This window comes from Syzygium oleosum, unplaced genomic scaffold (genome assembly GCF_021117445.2).
Source record: "Syzygium oleosum isolate NSW1041296 unplaced genomic scaffold, Sole_v2.1 Sole_v2.41, whole genome shotgun sequence".
Classification (NCBI taxonomy): Eukaryota; Viridiplantae; Streptophyta; class Magnoliopsida; order Myrtales; family Myrtaceae; genus Syzygium; species Syzygium oleosum.
Window position 1 is genome coordinate 490,868 of NW_026607525.1, and position 6,175 is coordinate 497,042.

Below are 6,175 nucleotides of genomic sequence, written 5' to 3' on the forward strand. Positions count from 1 at the left end.
CCAATACCCACTATGAGTGATCGGTTTCGGATTAGGAACCTAAAATTAGACCGTGCAAGGTCGGTTCACAGTTTGTGCAATCGGAAATTGGTCCACCCAGTCCTAAAATCGGATTGGTTCCAAGATTCGTCCCGGAACCAGTGATTTTTTCTTCTTTTTCTTTTTTGAGTTTCTTCTGTTCTCTACGAGTAGGGAAAAGAAAAAAATAATTTACTAATTATGATTTGCTTCAAAATAAATAGATGAAAAAAATAAAGAAATCTTGACCAATCCGAGCAGTCCGTTCCCTTACGTGGAATCGGGAACTGACCCATTCCCCCCGTGAACCACCCAAAATAGGCCAATTCGGTTTGGTCTGGTGTGATTCTTGGGTTGGACCAAGACCGATGCACACCCTTACTAGTCATATCTCTTATTGTGAATGACAAAACATGGACATTACATATATTTAATTTGGGTTAGTTTTAAGTAGATGATATTCATAACTTACGCCTCCCATTGGATAACATGGTTGGAGGCAGGATTGCAGGAAAATAGCACTAGCTAAATCGAGCTCACAGTTAGTTCATTAGATAGATTTGATTTAGCAGTTTTATTCGATGAACAACTTCGGGCCATTTCAAAGATTTACAATCCGGTGATCTTTGTGCTCCCAATGGTTGACATTGGCAAGGACTCAGAAAGAATATAAAGCATAGTTGACAAGTGCCAAGTAGGCCATACTTGACTCCATTGGTTGATTGACACTAGAGAATCGTCGTGCGATCGATCTCGCCCTCGACACCTTGGTCGGCTGCACCATCCTTTGGCGTCAAACAACTCGTTTCTTACTTAGGTCTCGTTGAGGGAGCCGAACTGCCCAGAGACGAAGCCAGCATTACGAGCGAGGCCCTTTTTTCGCACGTCTCTGAGCTGTTCGATGCCGAAGAATGGTGCGGCCACGAAGGTGTCGGGGGCAAGATGTATCCATTGGTTGATATATAAATTTAACACGTGAACCCCAAATGATCATCACCATGTGTGCTTATTTAAAGTATTTCTTTTGGAAGCTTTGTCTAATGTTGAATGAGCCTGATAAAATTTCAATTTTGGTCCTTGAACTTATGCCTAACTTTCAAATCAAATCCCTTCAGCTCTAAATTCACTTGACTTAGGGTGCGTTTTTGGAATTGGCTTTGCCAAGGGCTTTGGGCATCCAAAGCCCCTTGTGCTAAAATTTAGTGTATAGGAACAATTTTAGAAACTCCCCTTCAGCAAAAGTGAGCCTTAATGTATCCAGTGGAGTCAACACGTGTTTGATGTGGTAAAACTTCTTGCAACCGTTGGTTATCACTGTTGTAAATATGAATGGCTTCGAATCAAAGAGCAATCAAGTCGGACTTTGAGGCGTGATATCACTTTCCTTAAGGATTTATTTGCCCCACAATTGTTGCTAATGGTCACCGGCAAAAATCCTCCAGGGATACAACAAAGTCTCAAAATGAGAATACTAGATAGCAATTCTAGTATTTCTAAAGTCTCTCTACGAAACAAAGAAATGATGGTGTAGTTTTCGAAAGAAGACTTGAAGAAATTGATCTCTATTTTCTTTCTTGCCAAAAACTGACATATATAGAAATCGGTCTTAAAGAACATTGGCAACTCTTCACGAAAGATTGCAAAGCTAACAAAGATATTCCTTCGGAAGAAGTTGCAAACTGAATAGATGCAACCCTTCGGAAAAGATTGAAAACTGAACAAGTATAATCTTCAAAAGTTGTCTTGGAAAGACACATGTAAAATTCGGAATAAAATAAATATATATATATATAATTCCGAATTTTCATAATTTCGAAAATTACTTAATAAACAAAAAACAACCTTTCAAATAATAAAAAATTAATAAGACAACCTTACGAAATAAGATAAAAAAATATAAAGGGATTAGTGCTAATTAAACCGCGGCCGCGCAAGCGTGCAAAGTGCTAAGTGCGCCTAATAATCGCGCCAAAATCGCGCAATTATTTGCGCACCCGCACGTGGGTATTGTGTGGACTAAGACACACCCCATTGTCTTCACTCTAAAGAAAGCGAAGATATTCACGGTTATAAAGTGGCCCACTTTCTCAAAACTTTCCTATGTGGGATAAAGGAAAATGCACTATTTTGTTTGTTTTACAAACAAACAACCAACAATCACCTCATGGAAATGCATGGGATTGAAAACCACGAAAGCACAACCGAACCTTGAGTGATGAGATTTCTTAACATGAACACTGCACTCGAGTTTTTCATGAGAAACTCGTGGTGGCTCCAATGGATACATCAACTGCAATTCATCAAATTTTGAGTGAGAGCGACTTGATTACAAAAGTTGTGCATGTTCAAAGCTGGATTTTACATAATAAGTTTGAGACAATGCTGAAATTTTACCTAATTTCAAACTAATCAATTTGCGGACGAAGTTACCCATTCACTTCTTACAACCTCATCTTATTTTTTTTCATAGCTCAAGGGGACACTAGCTCAGAGGCTCCACTATTTGGAGGTTAATAAAATACCTTCTAAGTCTCATGAACTGATTTAATTTAAGCCTTTGACTTGTACAAGTGACTCTAATTCATAGCAGTTGTATGCAGTTAGTGGGATTGAAATATGTTTGTATTGGAAATCTCCTCAAAGCTCGACCAAGGTTGTCAGACAACCTCGTTACCTCGGAAATCTACAAATTTGTAATCTATTTACTACCATTTTTCTATTTTGTAAGAAAACATATCATCAAATGACCAAGCTTGAGTGAAGAAATTTGTCATGTCAGCTTACGGATTTCATGAGACTTGGCGTGAAGATCATGTAATAGGCCATTGAGCAGATTTAACAAACTTGCCGTTGTTGTTTTCCTTCTTCACGAAAGGCCCTCTTCTCGGGACTTATGAATTTGTCTTTCCTTGTGTTTCATGCTTCTTTTTACTCTCTTCTTTCGTTTCTTTCACTTCCACATGCATTTGCTTTCTTCAACCGGCAGAGTTTGCTCTGGAATCTCTCTCTGTGTGAGGAAATCCTGGCCTTCTCTTCAAACTCAATTTTTCCATTGATTTTGCTGAAGAAGATCCGGTGCTTCTTGTTTCAACCCTGTCCTGGATGGTATTAGTTTCACTGTTTCTTCTTCTGCATGGTATCATACGTATATATTGAGTATTGACATGATTCTCTCGTAGTTTCTTGAACTTAGGGTGTTGATTTATGGTAGCATGTATGTTCATGCCACAGCATGCATGCCGGTTTGATCTGAATTGTTGCTTTAATGGTCTCTTATGATGCTAATATAATGTACATACTCTATTCATGCATGCCTGCATGCCGGTTCTATCTGAATTGTTGCTTTACTGATTAGGTGAAATGAATATATTGAGATAAATGAAGTGCTTTTTGTTAAGGAATGATTGGGAGTTCTAGTTCTTCAACACACAGAACATTCAAGTTGATTTTCTTTTGCTGAAAATAGCAATTGAAGGCATAGGCTGCTACTTGAAGCTAAGTGAAAGTCCACAGATCACGAACATTTTCAACACTTTTTCTCCGGCATATGCAGGAAAACAGTTAGCTTTTTGAATCATATGATATAGCTCATGCTTGTATTTGATAAGAAAGAAAGATTAAAAGAGAATGGTATTTATTCTCTTATAATGGTATATGAAACAATGTACATGAGAAGCCTTTATATAGGCTTAGAGGAGTAAAGGAGCCTAGCATTCTTCCTATGTGGGACCAAAGAGAAAGAAGAGATGTAAAGGAAAACCTACAAAATTATACAACATGTTCTAACACCCCCCCTCAAACTCAAGGTGGATCAAATAACGAGAGTTTGGAAAGAAGAAATTTAAATCGTTGTGATGTAAAAGCCTACGTAAAACAATCGGCAAGTTGATTCTCAGTTCCAACAAAAGGAAGTGAAATAGTGCGAGCTTGGAGATGATGACGAGTCAGATGACAATCGATCTCAATATGTTTGGTACGCTCATGAAAGACTGGATTTGCACCGATATAAATGGCACTCTTGTTGTCACAATGTAGAGGAGTAGGATCCAGAAGTGAAACTGCCATATCAGCAAGTAAGCGGCGAAGCCAAACAATCTCAACAGTAGTGTCGGCCATAGCACGATGCTCGGACTCTGTAGAGGAGCGTGAGACAATATGTTGTTTCTTGGAACGCCAAGAAATAAGTGAATCGCCAAGAAAAATGCAATAACCAGTGATAGATTTGCGATCAGTGACATGGAAGCCCAGTCAGCATCAGAATAGGCACGCAACTTGAGAGCAGAAGAGGATGGTAGAAATAAGGAACGCGATAAAGTGCCTCGAAGATTGCGCAGAATCCTTAGAACAGCCGCATAATGAGTTGTTCGAGGAGCAGCAACAAACTGACTGACAACATGAACATCATAGGCGATGTCAGGTCGGGAGATAGTAAGATAAATAAGACTGCCAACCAAGGTCCGATAGCGGGTGACATCAGAAAGGGGTTCTCCATTGTCTGGGCAAAACTTTTGATTTAGCTCAATAGGAGTGGCAGTAGTACGTGAATCTGATAGAGCAGCCTTTGACAGAATATCAGTGGTATATTTCTGCTGAGAAATGAGAATACCACGTGAATTGCGAGCAATCTCAAGTCCAAGAAAATAGCGCAGTGGTCCTAGATCCTTCATGGCAAAATGTTGCTGAAGGTGTCGCTTGGTATGCTCAATATGGTCACGATCATCTCCGGTGATGACCATATCATCAACATAAAGAAGAAGAATAGTGCAGCCTGAAGAAGAGGTATGAACAAACATAGCATGATCAGCCTCACTTTGAATGAAACCAGCAGACTGAATAGCATCACTGAACTTCTCAAACCAAGCACGAGGGGCCTGTTTGAGACCATAAAGAGCCCGTCGCAAGCGGCAAACCTGTCCAGAGGTATGAGCAAGACCAGGCGGAGGTTGCATAAAGATATCTTCCTGAAGATCACCGTGAAGAAAAGCATTCTTCACATCAAGCTGAAAGAGAGGCCAATTGCAAATTGAAGCAACAGCTAAAAAAGCACGGACAGATGTCATCTTTGCTACAGGAGCAAAGGTCTCATCATAGTCGATACCATACTCTTGCAAGAAACCTCGAGCAACCAGTGAATCATCTGATGAAGTTGCGAAACGTGCCGCTGAAATTCGAGCATGGAATGTTGCTGATCGGAAGGCATGGGCTATCATTTTTGGTTCCATTGATCCTGCTCTTCGCCCACAATTTTCTAACGTTGTTGAGGCGAAAGTTTATGGGATCAGCTTGCCGAGATGTTCACCCAGACATGGGACATTCGAGTTTATCAGTTGGAGCAAGAAGTTTACAGTGTTACGCAAGGGTCTCGCTCTATTTGAGATTTCTACAATTACATGCACTCACTTTGGAATTCTTGCTCCTATTCTCTGCCCATCATGCCTGAACTGTACTCGGTATCCATCTACTCGACTTCAGACTCAAGATAGGCACCGTCTACATTCTTTTCTTATGAAGCTCGGCTCTCCCTATGAAGGTGTTCGCAGCCAACTTCTTCACCGCTCTCCAAGACCATCCCTCCTTGACGCTGTCAAAGAATTACAGTCTGAGGAAACTCGTCTTGGTCTTCTTTCCTCCTCGGCGCTGATATATTATATGATTCAAAAAGGAGTTGCCTATCTTGACAGCGTCAAGGAGGGATGGTCTTGGAGAGCGGTGAAGAAGTTGGCTGCGAACACCTTCATAGGAAGAGCCGAGCTTCATAAGAAAAGAATGTAGACGGTGCCTATCTTGAGTCTGAAGTCGAGTAGATGGACACCGAGTATAGTTCAGGCATGATGGGCAGAGAATAGGAGCAAGAAGTTGACTCCAAAGTGAGTGCATGTAATTGTAGAAATCTCGAATAGAGCGAGACCCTTGCGTAGCACTGTAAACTTCTTGCTCCAACTGATAAACTCGAATGTCCCCTGTCTGGGTGAACATCTCGGCAAGCTGATCCCATAAACTTTTCGCCTCCGATCAGCAACATTCCATGCTCGAATTTCAGCGGCACGTTTTGCAACTTCATCAGATGATTCACTTTCAAGAGCACCAGGACAAGGACAAAGTCCCTCAACATGCTCAAACAAGTCGCGGTAAACAAGTGCTGCCATTGCCGATGGTT